The sequence below is a fragment of the Lontra canadensis genome, unplaced genomic scaffold, assembly GCF_010015895.1.
Source record: "Lontra canadensis isolate GAN:19392208 unplaced genomic scaffold, GSC_riverotter_1.0 scaffold4, whole genome shotgun sequence".
In the NCBI taxonomy this organism is placed as follows: domain Eukaryota; kingdom Metazoa; phylum Chordata; class Mammalia; order Carnivora; family Mustelidae; genus Lontra; species Lontra canadensis.
In genome coordinates, this window is record NW_022630998.1 from 32,350,335 (window position 1) to 32,372,879 (window position 22,545).

Here is a 22,545-nt window from a genome sequence, read left to right on the forward strand (position 1 = left end):
GCCGTGAAGAAACTTCATCTCCGGATTCCAAAACCCAGGACAGGGCCTTACCAAAGAAGGGAAAGTGTCGTCAGGGCCCAGGTCCATCAAGTGCTAAACACCCACTTCTCATTTGAGGCACCTCTCAATCTGTTCTTTGTCTTCTCTTCCGTGTGTGTGTGTGTGTGTGTGTGTGTGTGTGTGTGTGTGTTTAAAGAGTGATCTATTGGAGAGAAAGAGCACAAGCAGGAGTGGCAGAGGTAGAGGAGAGAATCCCCAGAAGACTGAGCTGAACGTGGAGACAGGCTGGAGGCTTCAGACCACGACCTGAGCTGAAACCAAAACCAGACTCTTAACCGCCTGAGCCACCCAGGCGCCCCTGTTCTCTCCTTCTCAATAAGCACATCCAGTTTAGGTCTTTATTTTCTCTTACTTGGACTGCTGGTGGTTTTTTCATCTCTGACCTCCCTCCCAAATAAACTATCATAAACTTGGCCACCAAGACAATCTCTCTGAACTATGCCGCTGACTATGCCGTTCTCTCCTCCTCATGCTGACCCAGCTAAGACCAAACTCCACCTTGGCCTTTAGGGCCCTCTACAGATGGCATTGATCCACCTTTTCAGACTTGTTATCTAAAATTTCTACTCCCTACATGTCATACACAAGACATGGGAATAAAAGATACAGCGTAAGGAACACAGTCAATGACATCGTAATAGGTGTGTATGGTGACAAGGTAGCTACACTTGGGAGCACAGCATAATGTACAGATGTGAATCACTATGTTGTACACATCGTGTATACACATTGTGTGTTAAGCATACTTTAAAAAATATATATGTTTAATGATATATGTTTTTATATAATTTTTATATATTATATATTTTAATACATTTTTAAATTATATTAAATATATATTAATATTGTTAAATATATCTTTATAACATATAAAATATACTAATGTAACATTGGGTGCAACTCTGCTTCAAGACTAGATCTTTCACAAAAAAAAAACAAAAAGAAAAGAAGAAACAGGAAAAAAAAAATTGGAGGAAGTGGAAGTCAAGTTTGAGTCTGTTACCTGTCTCTTTGCCTTATGGATGTGGCAGAGCTTAGCTAGCTGTTCACCAAACCTGTTTCCTCTTCCTTGATGATCCACAAAGTAGACCACAGTTCCCAGGCTCCTAACATCAGTGTGTAGTTATGTGACAAAGTTTGGGTCAGTGAAATATGGTAAAAAGTGATGTGTGCCCTTCCCAGCTTGCCCTCACTCCAGACCTCCCCACTTGTGATCCTCCATCTTCTTTCCTTTTCGACAACAACCTTGGAAATCCCTAGTTGAAGAGAGAAGCCCCAGGGTGGGAAGAGCCTGGATCTGGCTCACCCAAATTGAACGGTTCTGAATTTCCAGCTCAAAAACTTTTAGTTGGGCAATACGTGTCAATGTATCGGTCAGAATTTTCCATAGAAAGAAAAACAATAAGAAATACATATTAAGAGATTAATTTTAAGGAATTGACTCATGCAGTTGTGCGGGCTGGCAAGTCTGAAATCCGCAGGGCAGACCAGCAGGTTGGAAATTCGGCCAGGAGCTAATGTTGGAAACTTGAGACAATTTCCTTTCTGGAAAACTATTCTTGCTCTGGATTAGATTGGGTCAGTTGTCAAAGGTAATAGCCTTTACTTAAGGTCAACTGACTGGAGGTGTTAGCTGTATATACAAAATACCTATATCTTGTGATTAAATCACCAAGTAGTACAGTAGTACAGCGTAATTAAGTAAACCCAGAAAACGAACTATCACGGTAATGAAACTAATCGAAAAAATAACTATGCTATATGCCTCCTCTCAGTTACTTCCTTTTTGCATCAGAACATTTTTTGAAAAAAAGACAACAGTCTCTTAAGCACTAAATATCACATTTGTGTTCTATCAGAATGCTTTTTTTTTTTTTTTAAGATTTTATTTATTTGGGGCACCTGGGTAGCTCAGTGGGTTAAAGCCTCTGCCTTCGGCTCAGGTCATGATCCCAGGGTCCTGGGATCGAGCCCCGCATCGGGCTCTCTGCTCAGCTGGGAGCCTGCTTCCACCTCTCTCTCTGCCTTCCTCTCTGACTACTTGTAATCTCTGTCTGTCAAATAAAATAAATAAAATCTTTAAAAAAAAAAAGATTTTATTTATTTAAAGAGAGAGAGAGAGAGATCACAAGTAGGCAGAGAGGCAGGCAGAGAGAGAGGTGGAAGCAGGCTCCCAGCTGAGCAGAGAGCCCCATGTGGGGCTCGATCCCAGGACCCTGAGACTGCCTGAGCCGAAGGCAGAGGCCCAACCCAGTGAGCCACCCAGGCACCCCAGAGAATGCTTTTTCTTAAAGAGTGTGTAGTTCAGTCTGAGCCGAATCTCAACCCCTGTAGAAGTTCTTTATTTATAATTGGATCTTAATTGTCTCCTTCTCCATAGTTCAGGGATTTTTCAAGCTTAGATTAAAAATGAAAGTTGAAGTCTGACTTTTAAGATTGTCTCCCCTATGCTCCTGAAAATCCAGCTCCAATAGGACATCTCACTCTTGTTTTTTATCAGTGCCTCCAGATATCTGCAGTCTCAAAAAGCATTTCTTTGGCAAATCTAATCTGAAAGTCTTCAAAGTGCTGGCCTTCAGCTCTGCAAACTTTTGACCATAATGTACATTAGATGAGATTTGTCAGAATCTGTTTCTTTTCATAGCCCAAGGCTTGTGAGTGATTTCTGGGAAATGTTGCTTATAAGATAAACTCTTTTCAGTCGGTTTCAAAAGGTGACCCCAGATAGGTAACCATCAAGGAGAGGCGTCTCTGCAGAGAAATGAAGGGGTAAGCAAGCCCCTCTGGGCCCACAGTTCTCTTTGCCCGGCGCCATGAACCTGCCCATTGAGCGCTTGAAAAGCAGTGCCTGCCAGAACATTGGAGAGCCTGCTGCCCCCACAAGCAGGTGTGTGGGTGCGACGAGGATAGCCTCGACATTTTGTATGTTACCTTTTCAATACAATTTCTAAAGCTGGGGAAGAGGGCAGGAAAACATCCAGGCTTCATCACCAGTCAGCCCTCAGATCTGTCCTTGAGTCATTCTGCTAAGTGGTACTGGGTAATTGTCTCACTGGAGACCTGCAAAACAGCTCGTGGGAAAGAACGATTTGCACCTGGAATACATTCATTAGCTTGTGTGTCAAAAGGCCACACATGGATAGAAACCAAGGTCTTGGCATTCTTCACACACAGCCTTGAGACTTGAAGGGCAGGAGCCCACGTACTCAAGTGGCCTCCTGTCCTCCTCTCATGGCCCCACCTGCCCAGCAAGCCTGTGGCAGGTGGAGGTGGTGGGAGGGGGCGGCCTGAACTCCTGGAGATTTGTGTTAGAAAAGAGCTGATAAGGCAGACGCCGTGTACAAATAAGTACCCCGTTAAAGGCCTATTTTCAGTTTCTTGAGACTCTCCTACTGGTCTAGCTTAAATTGAGAGGGGATTTGGTTTGCCTCACTGGCTGTTTCCTCCCACTCGTATTCACAATTACAGCTTTTCTCATTTTCATTAAAATACATTTAATATGTACCATTTTTTGCATGGCCCTCTGCTAAAATATGCACAAAAACAATGTCTCTAAGCCCTGGAATAATAGGAAAGAGCACTGAGCTCAGAGAGAAGGCCTGGGTTTCAATCCAGGGTCCACCTAGGAACATTCATTACAAACCTTAGGTGCAAGAAACAAACCCTCACTGGAATTACCTTGGGTGATTGGGTGGGACCAAGTGGTGACTGTAAAGACACACACTGAAATGGGAATGTGAAGGCCATTGGGAACAGGGGGGCTCCGCTGGCTGTCAGTTGTGGTTTCTTTCCTGCTGTGTCTGATTTGCACCGTGTACCCCTTGTAACTCCAGCCCGCCATCTCTAAAGGCTTCTGGTGGGGATCCCACTACTCACTCATCTTCAGTTTCTTTTCTCATTTTTTAAAAATATTTTCTTTTTAAGTAATCTCTATACCTAACGTGGGGCTCAAACTCACAACCCCGAGATCAAGAGTTGCACGCTCCTCCGACTGAGGTAGCCAGGCGCCCCTCTTCTCTGTTTCTTAATTCAAATTCTCAACCAGTAATACAATGGTCCCACCTCATCTTTTAAAGTCAGGCCTTAAAATAGCCCAATAGGGACCGGCCCCTTGCAGAACAAAGGCCCTCCCCGGGTCAACCAAGTGCATTGAGCAGCCTACTTCTCTTCCTCTCTGCAAGGGGTGGCAGGTCAGGCACTCTGAGGCTTGCTTTGTCCAACACTTGCACAGGTTACTTAACCTCCCCAAGATCCCGGTTCTTCCACTACATTATGATGGTAGTACCCATGCGAGCCCACAGAGTTACCGTTCATGCATCCAATATTATTTATTGAGCTACCATGTACTTTCCAGGTACTGTGCTCAGCAATGGGGATACAGGCGTGAGCAAAACTGTTGCATCAGCCCATATGGAGTTTACAGTCCAGGATCAAGCAAGATCCTATCTATGAAAACATGGCCCCTCCCCTCCCCCCTGAAACCCCACTGCAGACCCATTTTAAGATTCCTTCCTTCATTCATTAAAACGTTCTTGAGCATCTTCATAAGTCACACCAGCACTTGCAATCCAAAGATAAGACACGGTTTCTGATCTCAAGGAGCTCATGGTTCATCTGAGAAACAAACATGCAAGTAAACGGTGATGGTGCAAAAGCACAAATTAGCAGGTAGAGCAGGACAAGTAGGAAAGGAAACCTCAGCTTGGCTGAGGAGACTTCTCAGAGGAGGTGATAGCTGAGGTGAGATTTAAAGGATGGAAAGGAGTTTGTCAGGTGTTCAACCATTGGAGAGGGTGTAGGGTGAGGAAGGACTATGGATATTCCAAGCAAATAAAATAACATGCAAAGCAAAGATGTTGTAAAGATTATGGAGAATTCCAAAAAGTAGAAACACTCTAGAATTGCTAGAACATTAAGAAGTATGGCAAGAGGCCAGATTATCACATAGAATCTTGGATGCCTTGCTAGGTAGTTTAATTTTGCCTCATGCCCCATGGGGAGTCATGAAAGAATTTAGAGTAATGGATTAATCTCAGTAATTAATCTGAATCAGCTCAGATTTACTTTTTATAATGAGCATTATAGAGGACAGAAGAAGTCTGGACTAGAAAGGGGCAATCAGAGGCAGCGAGGCAGTAGACACAGACAGATACAATGGTCTCAAGGAGGGAGGACAAGGACCTGAACTTAAGAGGCAATAGTGGGTAGGAGAGTAGGTGAGCATCTCCAGAGAATTTTAAAAGGTAGAACTGGCAGAAGTTGGTGATTGTTTTATCAAGCGATCAAGCAATAATCTTGGAAGTTGGAAGAGAAAGGATGAGAAGATCACTCCCACGTTTCAAGGCTGAGACACTAGAGGGAGGGGTGCTGAACCCCAGAGAGAGGGGCTTCAGAAAGGAAGCCAACAGGGAGACATTCATTTGAGCAGGTGGAGTTTGAAGTGCCTCTGGACTGTGAAGGATGGTGAGTGGCCCTGCAGCTGGGTTTGGAGGCCTGTCACTCAGCCCTGGAGGCTGGATGGAGGTCTAGACATGGACACATCAAAATGTGGAAGCCTCTGAGATGATGGGTCCAGAGAAGGTGAAGTGTGAGAGTGAGAGGACCCATATGGAGACCATGGGCAGACACTTGTGTGCAGAGTGAGGACAGTAAAGGAAAACTCACTGTAATCCAAAGAAACCCCACCCTCCCTAAGAGAAGCTGTTCACTCCTGTTCTGCCACTTAGGAGTATAAAGGCAAAGACAGAATAAATCATTATTCCCTGACAAGGTTCAGTGGTAGCCTCCCTTAACTAAGAATCTGATCTGGCCCAGGGCAAGGATAAGTTGTAGTTTCAAAGTCTGTGGCACAGGGAAGGCACACTAGGGGTGGGTGTTCTCTGAAAGGCTCAGTAATGGGCTTCATGAGGCTCTGGCCCGATCCCCAACTCCTACTGCTCTGCCTAGTAAAATACTTGGCTATCCTCATTGTGGACACAAGAAACTGCACTGGGAAACATTTGTTCTGGAGAAGGATTAAGAGGGAGGAAAATACATACTCGCAGGCTAGCTAAAAGATGTCAATGAAGCAGAAACTGAAGACAGAAGTGAGAAAGGTAAGTGATGGAGATGGAGAACGCCCCTGAGGGCTCCACAGCAGAGAGGAAGGCGTGGGTCTTAGAGAGGAGGTGCAAGAGGGAAGGAATAGGGAGGGTGGTCCACCTCACAGAGGAGGTGAAGGGAAAGGAAGTCACAGGCGGAAGCAAAGATGTTCACAGCTGAAGTAAATCCCTGTGAATATGGAGAGAAAGAGCAAGGCCTTCTGAGGACAGGGAACCCATGTTTACTCAACCTGGGTTCCAGAACAGGCAGCAATGTAGCATGGAGCAGGCCAGGGACCACAGAAACATGGAGAAAAACCCAACCATATTTACCATATTCACAGTGAAGTGTGTACAGTATCTGTCAAGGCTATATTTGGGGATGAAAGTGGACATCTCATGTATTCCAGCTTTTCAGTAGAAAAAGACCCAGAGAGAGTCATTTCTTTTTTTTTTTTTTTTAAGATTTTGTTTATTTATTTGATAGACCGAGATCACAAGTAGGCAGAGAGGCAGGCAGAGAGAGAGGGGGAAGCAGGCTCCCCGCTAAGCAGAGAGCCCAATGCAGGGCTCGACCCCAGGACCCTGGGATCATGCCCTGAGCCAAAGGCAGAGGCTTTAACCCACTGAGCCACCCAGGCACTCTGAGAGTCATTTCTCTTTTAATGAATTCAGAATGATTCATAGTGAGTACTCAGAGAAAATACAGGGATTGAAGTTTGGGCAAGCAAGTACATTTTTTTAAAAAAAAGTTTCCATCTCCACAATATATAAAAAGTACTGAGGAACAGAAAAGAAAATAGCTGATAGAAAAATGGACAAAAAACAAGGTCATGAAAAAAGATGCAAATGGCCCTGCTTACATCATGAGAAATAAGAGCTATGTCAGAAATGCACTGTAAAATGAATCGGATTTGGAACAAGCCTCCAGACACAAATTCCAATTTATTAGAAATATAGAGGATAAAGGAACAAGTCAAGTGGTACCATCATAAAAGCAGAATGTTGGACAATTTTTAGGAAAACCAGACTGGACCCTAAAAACGATCAATGCCAAAAACTAGAAATGACCCAAACCCCCATCAACAGCTGCATGGATAAATGTTGGTACAGTCATACGTGGAATGTTATACAGCAAGAATAAATGAACTTCAACTACATATAACAGAGGAGACAAATTTCACAAATATGTTTAGTAAAATAAGCAAACAACAGAGTTAATACTCTAAAGTTTATCTTACATAAAGTTCATAAACAGGCAAAACTAATCTATGGTGTTGGAAATCATGATCCTGGTTATGGTTACACTTAGGGGGACAGTGATGGGAAAAGAGCAGGGGCTGTTCAATTTGGGAAAATTTGGAATTATAAACTTTGGGTTTGTTTATATTTATTTTCTTTTACAATTTTTTTATTGTGGGGTAAACACGGTGACATTCATAAGGTGCAATAATCTTTCTTTTTTAAGATTTTGTTTATTTAGGGGCACCTGGGTGGCTCGGTGGGTTAAGCCTCTGCCTTCAGCTCAGGTCATGGTCTCAGGGTCCTGGGATCAAACCCTGCATCAGGCTCTCTGCTGTAGCGGGGAGCCTGCTTTCCCCTCTCTCTCTGCCTGCCTCTCTGCCTGCTTGTGATCTCTCTCTCTCTCTGTCAAGTAAATACTTATTTCACAGAGAGAGCCACAGTAAGAGAGGGAACTCAAGCAGGGGGAGTGGGAGAGAGAGAAGCAGGCTTCCCACTGAGCTGGGAGCCTGATGTGGGGCTCGATCTCAGGACCCTGGGATCATGACCTGAGCCCAAGGCAGACGCTTAATGACTGAGCCACCCAGGCACCCCATAAAGTGCAATAATCTTAATGTATACCATTAGATGGATTTTTAGACTTATATGCACCCTGTCACCACCACCCACATCAAGATATAAAACATTTTCAGTATCTCAGAAAGTTCCATGATAACCTTCCCAGTCTATATCACACTCACTCACACACACACACACACACTATTCCAAGTCCTATTTCATTTGATTAATTTTTCCTATGAACTCCATCAGACTTCTGTGTCTGACTGGTGTCTTTTTTTTGTTCAGCATAATGGCTGTCATGTTCATCGTTATTGCTGCATCTATCAGTAGTGGTTTTTTAATTACATAGTAGTCCATTATATGAATATAGCACATTATATTTTGTATTCTCCTGTCAGTGGATATTTGGGGTGTTCCTAGTTTGGCATTATGAATGTTTCCTCTGCGTCCCTTTGGTGCACACAGACTCTCTAGAGTCACTAGGCAGGCGTACGCTTAGCTTTAGTACCGGGCGCCAAACACTCTTCCAAAGTGGTTGTACCAGCTTTAGTCTCACCAGCAAATATATGCCGAATCCAACATTTCCATAATCTCATCAGCTCTTAAATCTGTCATCATTTTCATTTTAGCCATTTTGATGAGTGTGTAATGGTATTTCATTGTGGGCTTAATTTGCATTTCTCTGATAACCAATGATGTTGAACTCCTTTGCATATGTTTATCAGTCATTTGGGAATAGTTGTTTATAAAATGATCGTTAATGCTTTTGCCCATTTTTTTAAGCTTCAGTTGTTTTTATTTTTTTTCTTTGTTTATTTTTGGTGATTTGTATTTCCATGTGTTCCGGATATCTGAGAACTTAGTCAAATAGTCTTTGACTTTCTTTTTCTTTCCTAATTGAAATGAATGAATTGAATGAACAGACATGCTTTATTTTAATGAAGTTCAATTATCAGGGTTTTTTCTTCTGTTATGATTAATGCTTTCTGTTTACTGTTTTAGAAATGTTTGCCTCTCTATGTTCAGGAGGACCCTTTCCCCTGTTCTCCTTTAGAGATTGTATTGTTGCACTTCCCAGCTCCAGGTCTGTGATCCACCTGAAATTAATTTTCGCATATTATGTGAGATGGGATCAAGTTTCCTTTTTTTTTTTTTTCTACATAAATACCCCTTTGCTCCAAGGCCGTCTATGAAATGGTTATACTTTCCCCCATGGATTGCAGTCATGCATTTGTCATATATCAAGTGATGATATATGCTTGCATATATTTCTAGACTCTGTTTTACTCCATTGAACTATTTGTCTTTCCTTAAGCTAATACCAAAGCATCTTGATTATTCTAGCTTTATTGTCAGTCTTGAAATTTTACAGTATAAATCCTCCAAATTTGTTCTTATTCAACATTGTCTCACATGATGGTTTGCAGTTCCACATGAATTTTAGAATCAACTTGCCAATTTCCACAAAAATACTTGCTGGAACTTTGATTGGCATTATTATGAATTGAAAGATCAATTTTTGAAAAATTAACATCTTTTCATTTATTTAGGTCATCTCTATTTTCTCTCATCAACATTTTATAGTTTTTAGTGTAGAGGAGAGGTCTTACACATGTTCTGTTGGGTTTGTTTCTGGGAACTTGCAGCTTTGTCCTGGTATTATAATTGATATTTTTTACATTTCATTTTCATTTCTTGTTGCTAATATGTAGAAATGATTTCTGTACAATGACCTTATATCAAGAGATCTTGCTGAATTTTTTATGGTAATGGCTTACAGATTCTTTGGGGTTGTCTTTATAGATACACAATCATGTCATCTGCAAAGACAGTTTTCTTTCTTCTTTTACAATTTTAGACCCATTCTTTCTTTTTCTTTCTTATAATGCTGACTACCATTTCCAATGATTTTTGTACTTTTCTGTATGTATAATAGAATCCAAGTTTAGGGCGCCTGGGTGGCTCAGTGGGTTAAGCTGCTGCCTTCGGCTCGGGTCATGATCTCAGGGTTCTGGGATCGAGTCCCGCATCGGGCTCTCTGCTCAGCAAGGAGTCTGCTTCCCTCTCTCTCTCGCTCTCTCTGCCTCCCTCTCCGTCTACTTGTGATCTCTCTCTGTCAAATAAATAAATAAAATCTAAAAAAAAAAAAAAAAAGAATCCAAGTTTATTTTTTAATTTGTAAATTGTAACTAAGGTAGACTAAAAAACTAAAATGATGTGATCAAATGTAATGAATGAAATATGACTGAATCTTGGTTTTCAAAAATTTACAAAAGTTGCAGCCACTCTGGAAAACAGCATGGAGGTTCCTCAAAAAGTTGAAAATAGAGCTACCCTACGACCCGGCAATCACACTATTGGGTATTTACCCTAAAGACACAAATGTAGTGATCCAAAGGGGCACGTGCACCCCAATGTTTATGGCAGCAATGTCCACAATAGCCAAACTATGGAAAGAACCTAGATGTCCATCAACAGATGAATGAATAAAGAAGATGTGATACACACACACACACACACACACACACACACACACACAGTGGAATACTATGCAGCCATCAAAAGAAATGAAATCTTGCCTTTTGCAATGATGTGGATGGAACTAGATGGTATTATGCTGAGCGAAATAAGTCAATCAGAGAAAGACAATTATCATATGATCACCCTGATATGAGGACTTTGAGAGGCAGAGTCGGGGGGGTGGGGGTATGGAAGGAAAAAATGAAACAAGATGGGACTGGGAGGGAGAAAAACCATAAGAGACTCTTAATCTCACAAAACAAACTGAGGGTTGCTGGGGCAAGCGGGGGTATGGAGAGAGTGGTTGGGTTATGGACATTGGGGAGGGTATGTGAAAGGGTGAGTGCTATGGAGTGTGTAAGCCTGACGATTCACAGATCTGTACCCCTGGGGCAAATAATACATTCTATGTTAATAAAAATAATTAATAAAAAAAATTACAAAAGATGTGTTTGGGGATATCCGAACCTGATCTGAATATTAAATGATTGAATGGAATTATTGTTAATTTTCTTGAAAGGAATTGTTAATTTTCTTGAAAATAGTATCATAGTTATATAGAAATGCACTATTATTAAGAGACTAATGAGTATTTACAGGGTAATATTAATCATGACAAGTATTTTTTAAAAGTTCAGCCGAAGGGTCACCTGTGTGGCTCAGTTGGTTAAAGCTTCTGCCTTTGGCTCAGGTCATGATCCCAGGGTCCTGGGATCGAGCCTCACATCAGGCTCCCTGCTCAGCCTGGAGCCTGCTTCCCCCTCTCTCTCTACCTACCTCTCCCCCAACTTGAGATCTCTGTCTGTCAAATACATAAATAAACTCTTAAAAAAAAAATAAACTCTTAAAAAAAAAGGTCAGCAAAAATGTGTGTGTGTGTTTGTGTGTGTGTGTGTGTGTGTGTGGAGACAGAGAGAAGGCAAATATGGCAAAATGTGAACAATTCTTAAGTCTAACTAAAGAATTGTGGTGCACAGGCTTAAAGTAGGTCCCATCATCTCGTGGTGTTCATGTTCTTATGTGACTTCTCCTTGAGTGTGAGCAGGACCTGTGACTTGCTTCTAGACAATAAAATATGGTGAAGGTGACAGGATATGAATGTTTATGCATATGATTATGTAATTAAGTTACTTGAGATGGTGGCTTCTGTCCTATGCCTTGTTACCTCTGAGGAAGTAATTGGCCATGTCAGGGAATCCCAATGGCAAGGAACGGTAGTGGCCTCTGGGAGCTGAGGATGGCTTCCAGTTGACAGCCAGCAAGAAATCAGAGCCCTCTGGGTGCCTGGGTGTCTCAGTCGGTTAAGTGTCTCCCTTTGGCTCAGGTCATGATCAGCAAAGAGTCTACTTCTCTCATTCCCTTTGTCGGTCCCCCTGCTCATGCACTCTCTCTGTCAAATAAGTAAATAGAATCTTAAAAACAAAAAAAAGAAAGATAAGCCCTCAAAGAACTGAAGTCTGCCAACAGCCTGAGTGAACTTAGAAAGAGATCCCTTCCCAGTCAAGTCTCAGATGAGACCAAAGCCATGGTGGACACCTTGTGCAGCCTTATGAGACACTAAGAACAGGACCCAATGAAGCCATGCCCAGGATCCTCACAGAAATCATGAGATAACAAATATGTGTTGCTTTAAGCTGCAAAGTGCATAATAATACTTTCATGCAGCAATAGATAACTAATACAATTAATAATTTTATGTGTCAACTGAGCCCCAAGATCTCCAGGTATATTTGGTCAAATATTAGTCTGGATGTTTCTGTGAGGGTGTTTTGGATGAGATTAGCATTTAAACAGATAGACAGTTTACCTTCCTCAAGTGAGTGGGCCTCATCCAATCAGTTGAAGACCTGATAGAATGAAAGGTTGACCTTGCCCCAAGTTAAAAGAAAATTCTTCTTGTCTGACTGCCTTTGAAGTGGAATATCACTTTTTGTTGCTGCTTTCATACTTGAACTGAAATACTGGTTTTTCCTGGATCTCAAGCGTGCTATTCTTTGAATAAAGGCTATACCATCGGCTCTCCTGGTTTTCAGGCATTAGAGATATGTAAGGATATACAGATGTCACTGCAAGATTCTTTTCAACTTTTCTCCATGTTTGAAAATATTCAAAATAAAAATTGGCGAAAATGTTCTAAAATCAGGAAATGTCAGGAGACAGTTTAAAGAAGGCTGCCACAAAGATTCACTAGACTTCCTCCCTCCCTTATTCTCAACCTCCCTCCTTTCCCTTTTCCTCAGTGAATCTACTTTGTTTAATATGAGATTTTGCAATGCACAATAGACACTGTAGTTAAACATAAATAATAAATCTACCCCCTTTCTGTGCAGATTTATGCTTTATAAACATCACACTGAGTAAGTCTGGCCTTAACCTTTGTTCTGCAAATGTTTCAGAATTTTTTCTACTGCCACATTACAAGATAAATGTCAATCTAAATGAAGGCTTTTCTATAAAACTCAGCAGCTTCACAGATGGCTTCTAATTTATAGTCCTAAAAGACTACATTTTTGGTTGAAAATAATTTTAAAAGCTCTCCAAAGTAATTTCAAAAGCTGAAACATAACGTTACTCTTGATGCTGTGAGGTCCATTAAATAAACTCGGGCACTATCCTCTAGGAATTATCAACCAAACTGAAAAAATTACATAAAGAGGCCTTAACTAGTATTGATATAATCTCTTTTTTCAGAAACTTTAATAAATACATGTGGCCAACTAGCTACTTTGCCCTAGGTTTCCCTGACGTGACTTGAAGAATAAATAGTCTTTACACAAAGGGAATAAGGGTAACCAGAGGCAAATGATGCAAATAGGCTTCAAATTCATTTTCCAAAAAACATACGTTAAAAAAACCTGTTAGCACTGAGATTATATTTTTACGGAGGTCTGTGACATAGTAGAACAGTGGGGATCACTCTAGCTGCACACTAGGATCACCTGGGGAGCTTAAAAAATGCCTGAGTTCTCATCCTCCTCATCCCAGAGAGCCCAGTTTTGGTCTGTTGTGTGGCCTGGCTATCAGGATTTTTCACTTACTTCCTTCCTTATTAAACTCATGCAATGTTTACTGAATAGTGAACTGTTGCCTACACTACTGAAATCTGCAGCTCGCTCACCCAGATGCCTCTCTCGGCCACTCCCTGAGAAGGAACCCCCAAACCTGATCACCCCAAATGCCGGAGAGTAATCATAGGGCTGGGGGATACGGGGATATGGGGAAATGTGGGGAGAGGAAGGAGCAAGGCAGGCAGGGTGCAGAGCTAAACTTCGGTGCGGGAGCGTGCACACACACACACACACACACACACACTCACGAGGGCAGGGACCAGAGGCATCAATCTCTGCTCCCACAAGGCGGCTGCAAGGACGTCAGGGAAAGCCCAGGCATCCACAAGACATTTCAGTCCTTCCTGTCCTGAAGCACCTGCCACAGGGGCTGGGCCAAGGTCGCTGGATTTGGCCTTCAGGGCTTATTAGCCCTGAGCCAAGGTGGCCTTGATGGCGACCACCAGCCTCAGAAACTAGCTTTCCATGTCCACATAGCCGGTGGCCTGGGGAGCCCCCTTGCTGCAGATGTCCAGGCATCTGGGGAACTCATCCTCTAACTTCTTCTTGAAATTAAGGTACCAACCCTTATAGCCTCAGGTGCCACCATAAATGACTGCAACAGTGAGGGCCCTGGCTGGGGACAACAACGAGGGCAGGCGAGGGCCAGTGAGCTCTGCTGCCCAGGGCTGCCAAACAAAAGCAGGATCTGTGGGTTTCATTAGTGGTTCTGGAGGACTCATGTTCTAGGTTTAAGAATTATTATTATTATTATCCTGTAGTAGCTCCATAGTGAGTGCATAAGTGAATAAGTTGTCATTTAGTGAGTGAATAAGTGAGTTATTTACATACTCCTAGGTTACACTCAGAAACCAGTTTGAATCAACTGTGCTCCATGATGGTTCTCTAGGATCTAGGCTGTTTATGCTCCACCAGAATGCACAAACCCGGAGGAAAAAAGAGAGATCTAAGATAGAGAAAGGATTCAAATGGCTGTCAAGCAAGGAAAAGACAGACCTGGGAGCATGAGTACTGCCTTCACTTAACTCAAAGGCCCGCCCAAGGACAGAGATCACAGAAGAAGCTGAAGGAAGCTAGACTTCAGCGTGATGTAAGATTTGTGAAAAAGTAGTGATGTCTGGATATTAGCTGGGTGCCTTGAAATTGAGAGTAAGGGGTCACTGCCAGAATTCCAAGACTGGCTTTTTGAGCTCTGGGCCAGTGTGTTGCAGAGGAAACCCCAGTGCCAGGCACTTCAGTGCACATATTTACTATTTTTTGGCCATCCAAAATCCCTTGGCTCTTTTCCTAGTAACAGCCTCTTCGGCTTCTTTGAAGACTGGCTTTTCTCTCACTTTCAGTTCTGATAGAGCTCTCTCTCTGGCGCTAGAGGAAGAACACTGATCTACCCCCAACCAACTGTGAAATCTGCATCTCCCTACACAGTACCTGGTCCAAAAATGAGCAAATAACCCAAGTGGAGCCCATCAGAGGCCATGAAATCAAACTCTGGGGATTTTGCTTACATTGTTAAAGACTCTTCCAGTAGATTGAAAATCGTGACAATGTGATGTGGAAAATAGGAACTCGGAGGAAATGAAAAGAGGAGAATTTCAAAATGATCTTATCAATAGCCTTAGAGTAAACAAGATAATGTATCTGTGAAATAAAAGACCGATGCTACAGAGAAAAAATATTCAGGTGTCGGAAAAGAGCTCTTGGAAGTTAAAAAATGTGGTGTTAGTTCTCATTAAGGAAAAGAAAAGAAAAGAAAAAAAATTGATGATCAGTGTATGCTGGTTATGCTTCAGCTTCCCTAGTTGCATATGCCATTCAACAGACTGCCTGATAAGCCACCTTTTATTAGACTACTGAGCTGCCTGGTTCTGCTGGCAACTGTGTATATGAAGTCTTTTCTTCTGATATTTTCAATAAATCTCAGTTGTTAAAAGTTAATGAATAAAAATTTTAAGCATAATAGTAGTATTGAAATAAAACTCTTACAAAGTTGAAAGATAAATCTGACAAAATCCTGACAAAAGTAGAAAAGACAAAGATACATAATAGAGAGAAATTATATACATAATTAATTCAGGAGGGTTAATATGCTAAAAATATAAGATAAAAAAAAACCAGAATAGAGAAAATTGAAACAAATAAACTATTAAAAAAATAATAAAAGAAAAACTCCCGAGGACAGGAGTATTCATAGTAAAAATTCACTGAAGCAGAGTGAAAATAAATGCCAAAGACCCACACTAAGGCCCACCACCATCCTAAAGGTAAATTCTTTTTATCATAAGACTTGGAAGAAAATAAAAATAAAAACGTAAGAGTAAAGAAGGGTCTTCCCAGACTCTGAAATGCAAATTCAAGCAATGCCTTGCTTTCATGGTGCATATTTCTCTTAAACAAAGCTTTGAAAAAAATCATTAAAACATTTTAATAGCTTGGTATTTTAAGAAATTTTATAGTGACCTCCTTCATAAACATGGCTATCAAGATCCTCCAATCTAGAAGAGGCTAGAAGACACAGGTGACTCAAAAAAGGGAATCAGGAAAACCGCCTTCCCTTAGAACTCTGTCTAGTGGATAATGAAGGCCTATAATCACTATATGTGATTAACAGGATTCTCAAGATGACTTCTTGAAGCTCCAAAATTGCCTCAATAAAGGATTTAAACAAAAAATTTTTGAGTGTTACAATTGTGTAAAAAAGGTATCTATAATATGGCCAATCATAAAAATTTGCAAAAATAAAATAACAAGTTTTTTTTTAAAGATTTTATTTATTTATTTGACAGAGAGAGATCACAAGTAGACACAGAGGCAGGCAGAGAGAGAGAGAGAGAGGGAAGCAGGCTCCCCGCTGAGCAGAGAGCCCGATGAGGGACTCGATCCCAGGACCCTGAGATCATGACCTGAGCCGAAGGCAGCGGCTTAACCCACTGAGCCACCCAGGCGCCCAAAATAACAAGTTTTAATAGTATGTTTCTATGGGTGATATATTTATTCATTCCCCAATTTTTAAAATATTATTATATTAGTTTTGTGATGAAAAAATTAAGCTCCCTTTCTTTTTTCCTTTAAAATAATTGGCCCCAAGTACAAAATGATAACTTCAATTCATTTTGTTTATTCTCATGACATGTTCCAAGATAATTTTGTGAACACCTAAGTGTTCCATTTAGTATTAGGAGAAGTAAAATGTTAAGGGATGTTTAAGCTCTGCAAAGTTGAATAGAATAGCATTTGAATGACAGGATATAATTACAGATCACTAAGGATGTGGTACAAAATGTACCCAATCCCACCTCTTCATACTTAGCTAAGAACAGAACACTTTAGTAAGATATCAGATTAATAAAATATCAAAAGAAATAATAATTCTGGAAGAACCAAATCTTCCAAGTTAGAGCTACCAGAGCTGGAAGAATTATTACTAAAATTTAATACAATCTGTATCAATCATAATGGACTAGAACCTGTACCACTTGTGTGTCATTTAATTGAAATCTGCCTTTTATTTTCCTTGTTTCCAAGAATATGTGTCCAAATACTCCATCTAAGCTTATAAGAGCCTTATGAACAAATACCATATACTATGTATCTCTCTGTCTTAGCTCAAGATCCCCCTAACGCAGAGCCTAGACAAGGTCTGGAAACCCGTAGTTTGTTTGGGATGTGATCCTAGGAAGCAGAAATGAGGGAATAAAGCAGAAAAGGATGAAAATTCTTTAAAGGGTACATTCTCGGGGCACCTGGGTGGCTCAGTCAGTTAAACGCTTGGCTTCAGTTCAGGTCATGATCACAGGGTCCTGGGATCAAGCCCCACATCATGCTCCTTGCTAAGTGGGGATCCTGCTTCTCCCTCTCCCTCTGCTGCTCCCCCTGCTTGTGCTCTCTGTCAAATAAATAAATAAAATCTTTTAAAAAATAATAATAAAGTGTGCATTCTCAATGTCACTATTAGGTCATTGGGGCTGGACTAAAATTTGGGGTGGCCCAAGGGGATATGACGTGAGCTCCGAAAACATCTGCTATACTCAGATAACTAGAATCTTGCCCTACACTCAAGACTCAGTAAAAGTTTTCTGAGTCATTTAATCAATTCCAGTGCTCCCAAGTCTTCCTATTCAAATCAGTGATTACCTGGAAAGTTATACATTGCCTTTTACAACCACATTCTAGAACCTTACGTCATTTTGTCAGGTCCCTGTGTCTTCGTAAGGCAAGTAATAGACACCTTTTCATGTCAGCCTAACCTAACAGGATATTTATTATGAGATTATGGGAATATCTTGGAAATCCCAACATGAGTGCCAAGCTGAGTTTGGATTTGGAAATCTGAAGGCAGCCCTCTTCTCTGCATGCTGGGTTTTTTCTTTTCTCCTACAGAGTTTAAAATGAGCCATATTGCTGAGTGGACTGTCAATCAAGCATCCACTGCTCATTGCCTGCACTGAGGTGGCCCTGTTGGCCATGGGGAGATGAGAGATAGAGATTAGCATTTTGCCGAGAAGGCACATAAAGAGAAGTCTGCATACAAAGAGAGGATCAAATGACTGCTACTTACAGGTATTATAGGAGCTCTAGAAAGGGGTATGCCACAGTGCTTGAGATGGTCAGCAAAGGCCCCACGGAGGAGGTGAGCTGCCTTGGCAAGGAGCTACAAGATTTAAAAAAGTGCAGTGGAGGAGAGGAGGCAGGAAAGGACAAAATGTGCAAGCAAGAGTTCGGAGGAAGGAATGTGCCCAGTCTGGTTCTAAGAAATGACCTGCCCAGTGGCAACTCCATCCATGCTGATAAATGCATTACCGAATGCTGGTCAAGATGGCAAACTGGAACCTATTAGAATCCTAGGAACGTCTTCCCAGTCTTCTCAGATTAGAATTCAGTCACTGTCTTACCTTGCGTAAGATCTTGAAAACTGCACAGAATACCTGGGTGAACTCTCTTACCTAGTCACAAACATAATCAATTTTTTTAAATTAATTTATTTATTTGGAGAGAGAGAGCACAGATGGGAAGGGCAGAGCGAGAAGGAGAGGGCTTTTTTTTTTTTTTTTAAGATTTATTTATTTATTTGAGAGAGAGAGAGCGGATAAGCGGAAGGGGCAGGGAGAGGGCAGACGGTCTTAAGCAGACTCTGAGCTAAGCACAGAGCCCTTGGTGGGGCTTGATCTCACAACCCTGAGATTACAACCTGAGCCAAAACCAAAGCTGAAACCAGCTAACTGACTGCACTACTCAGATGCCCCACCAATGTAATCAGCCTTAACTGGGATCAAGGAACACTAAGAATCCATCCACAAGAAAGGGGTTCTGACCAAAAAGAAAAGGAGCTTTCTTTTCCAGGGAGCTGTAACACACAGATAGCTTTCCACAGAATTTGAAGATATGGACTTTATGACATTTGTATGAGGCTTCATAATTCATTTTAACACTGAATTCTTGTGCTTTTAAATTATTTCCTTTGAGAGGCACCTGGGTGGCACAGTTGGTCGAGCGACTGACTCTTGGTTTTGGCTCAGGATCGGGAGATCTGAGATCAAGCCTCACATCAGGCTCCGCGCTCAGCATGGAGTCTGCTAGGGATTCTCTCTCCCTTTTCCTCTACCCCTCCCACTCGTGCTCTCTCTCAAATAAATAAATAAATCTTTAAAAAACAAATAAAATTCTTTCCTTTGAGTTGAAAGCAAAACCGAAAGTGATAGTAATTCTTAGTTAATGTTCTCATTCTTAACCTCCTCATTCTTTAAGAAATGGAACACCCCTGACTTAAATCCATAAGCCATCAAAGAATCCTATTGTACCATGATTAGTTATCATCACCTAAACATTACGTTAATGTAGAATATAACAATTACTTGTTTTCATCACACTACTATTTTACATTGTAAAAATGCTCACCAAATATTTTCAAAGTTTAAAAAAAAAGTTTTTTAAATATAGTGTATTAACCGGGTGTTTACTCCTTAGTTTTCTTTCTTCCTTCTGCATATTTGTTAAGTAGGAACTGTCTATGACCTCAGCCTTGCAAGAACAGCTCTCGTCTCAGCTCTCCTTCCTGGCAAAGCTTGTGCTGGACTTCTCCCACTAAGGCTTGTCCCAGTCTTGCCCAGATTCTCTAGACTTCTCTGTTCTGGGAGACCCCTATTCCCAGCAGAGTCACCAGCTTGGGTTGGAGACAGTTCTTTTTCATTGCAGATCCTTTGCTCATCCAGCAACGTGACTTTAAAAAAGAGGAAGTAGATCTATATTGGCCGTGTATCACTGGTAAACAAAAAGCAACTTTAAGTGGCAATAGCCTACAGAAGAGATGAGTTATCCTGAAATACATCAGTGGTTTGGAAATATCTAATCTGTCAATAATGTGACATGAAAGCATGCTGTATGGTAGTGATGCTCAAGAAAGCTGCTTATTGTATTACCTTTTTTTTTTTTTAATAAAACCCACTTTTAAAAAAAAGATTCTATTCATCCATTTACTTGAGAGAGACAGAGAGAGAACAAGAGTGGGGGAAGGTTAGAGGGAGAGGGAGAAGCAGGCTCCCCACTGAGCAGAGAGCTGGAGGCAGAACTCAATCCCAGGACCCTGGGATCATGACCTGAGCCAAAGGCAGATGCTCAACTGACTGAGCCACCCAGGGGCCCCAAAGCAGATTTGTTTTAAAATGTTGATTTTCAAGCCTAACGGAGTCAAATTTCATCCTTCTAAATGATTTATTAGTTCATTTTGGGGGGGGGGAAGTGCCATATAACTAATATCTGCCCAACAAAGTAAAGCAAATATCTCAAACTGAAGGGATAATTCTACGCATCAACTAGATAGTGTCACCAACCAGCGAGAAGTCCATTTGCAATGAGATTCTACTAGGCATGTCAATATCCAGACCAAAAAAAGAGGGAATCAAAGTTGGATTCATGAGAGTTTCAGAAAGCAACCATTTCCAACAGGGTTAAAAAAAAAAAAAGTGTTTAAACACTTAAGCTAATTGTCCACACATCTCAGGGATGAGAGAAATTCAGGTTTGGCTCTAGCGTTGAGACTAACCTGTTCTTAGCCAACCCTGCATTCCAGCAACATCTCGACCCCCAGCCAGCCTTTCTGTGTGGCAACACTCTGACCCCAAGCTCTGATTCTGTGACTGCCCTGGCCTTGGACCCAAACAGACACTCTCTGATCCCAGTTCTGCAAACGAGATACCTGTCTTTGCCACTCTCTTCTTCACCCTGCCTGTCTTTCCTGCTAAATAAAACAATTCTCCAGGAGTGGGTGTCTGATTACAATCCCTGTTCTTCCATAATTGGCTCTGCAATTTGGGGTAAATCATTTAGCCAGCCTGAACCTCAATTTTCTTATTTGTAAAATAAAGGGTTTGGATGAGATAGTTTCAAAGGTCCCTTTGAATCCTAAAACACCACTGCCTTTCTGTCAGGCTCTCGGAGACTGTAGCCTGTCTCTGATTGGTCCTTTTTCCTTTCAAAGAATGAGTAGCAATTAAGTGCACTGAACAAACATGTTACAACTCAACGTTCTTTGTAAAATATATGCTTTCCTGTCAGTTGGACCCTTAATGTAACTGTAGTTTTAAAATTAATTCTTCCTGGTCTAGAAATGGACCAGGTACAGAATAATATCACATATCCTATTTTCACATAGAGTATGAAACAGCCAGTTTGGAATAATAAAACCAACATTGGCTAACTTATACAAAAAAGAAATTTATTGGAAAGACATTGGGTGTGTCAAACAATTTCAGGGAAACTGGAGAATTAGTCTTGGAAACAGGAACTCATGGCACAGTCAAGATCCCACCAGAGGTTCAGTCCATGTAGGGTGCTGGTGCTGGTATCATCAGCCCTCAACACTTGTCACACCACCCACAGATGTCTTAATTCCGTCCAGCCACTTGAATGCTGTTTGACTGTCTCTGGCCTCATTACCACTTCCTGAAGGGCCAAAGTCTTGGGAAAAAGCCTCTGATTGGCTGAGCCTTGGTCAAGTATCCATACATGGGTCCAGTGAGTCCAAACCTGGATTATCTGCTCCTCTCCAGCTTCCAGAGTAGGAAGCCTGATCCTGACCTCTATTCATCTTGCACTCATGAAAATAGAAAGAGTATTTAGATGCTGGACAACCAAAAATGACAAATGTTCACTAGACAGTTTTCTCACTTGTGATCACAAAGTCAACACATCCTAGAAGCATCTGTAAGAGGTTAATTATATTCTGGAAAGGTTTACAGCTGATCGATTATTCCAACATTATTTCATCTCTTCAACGATTTATAGGAATCAGTGGTTGGTCCAGTTAATGAAAACATATTCATCAGGATACTGACCAATTTATTGGGCTGACTTTTCATATTTACTTGACTCCTCTGGAAGACAAAGTGAGTATCTGAAATGAATAATGAGCCACTGGAAGAAAAATGCACATCTTCATCCAGAGCACAGGCTGTCACTGATTTTTAGAGTAAAAAATAATATCTGGTATTTAGTCCTAGTAAAGTTCTTCAAAGAGATGATGTTAATTTCCCTAAGACTTTGCATTGTCCTGGTTTTTGAGATCAGCTGGGATGTCTGAATTACCTGGAATTTAGGTGACAGATGTTGGAAGAGACACCAGAGGTAAGTCCTGTCAGCCACATCCCAAAGCAAATCCCTTAAGCCTCAGAAACAATTTTTCCACCCTGAAAACAAAAGTGGCACGCAGACTCCCACCAGGTTGCTGGCCATGAAGTAGGACCCCTTCCATGGCCAACGTGGAAGCAAAAGTTAGAAGAGAGAAGAAAAGAGAGTTTTGTCAAGGAGCTCAGAGATTGAGACAATCTTCTGGAATAAAGGTTAAGTTCAGAGAGGAACTTGTCTGACAAACTGCAGAGGCATCCTTACATAAAAGGCCTTCTCGTTTTGTTACATTTTTCACATATTCAGGGGTCGACCAAAGAAAACCTCCCTAAAGAGGACCAAGCAGCCAGCAACCCAGAGTTCTCTATCCTGGAAAGCAAAGCTCCTCCCTGTACTGG

At 41.4% G+C, this 22,545-nt stretch overlaps 1 pseudogene; it reads right to left on the bottom strand.

Moving 5' to 3' along the window:
* Positions 1-13,938: 13,938 nt before the first annotated feature.
* On the bottom strand, positions 13,939-14,253 carry LOC116863910 (annotated as a pseudogene).
* Positions 14,254-22,545: the final 8,292 nt, after the last annotated feature.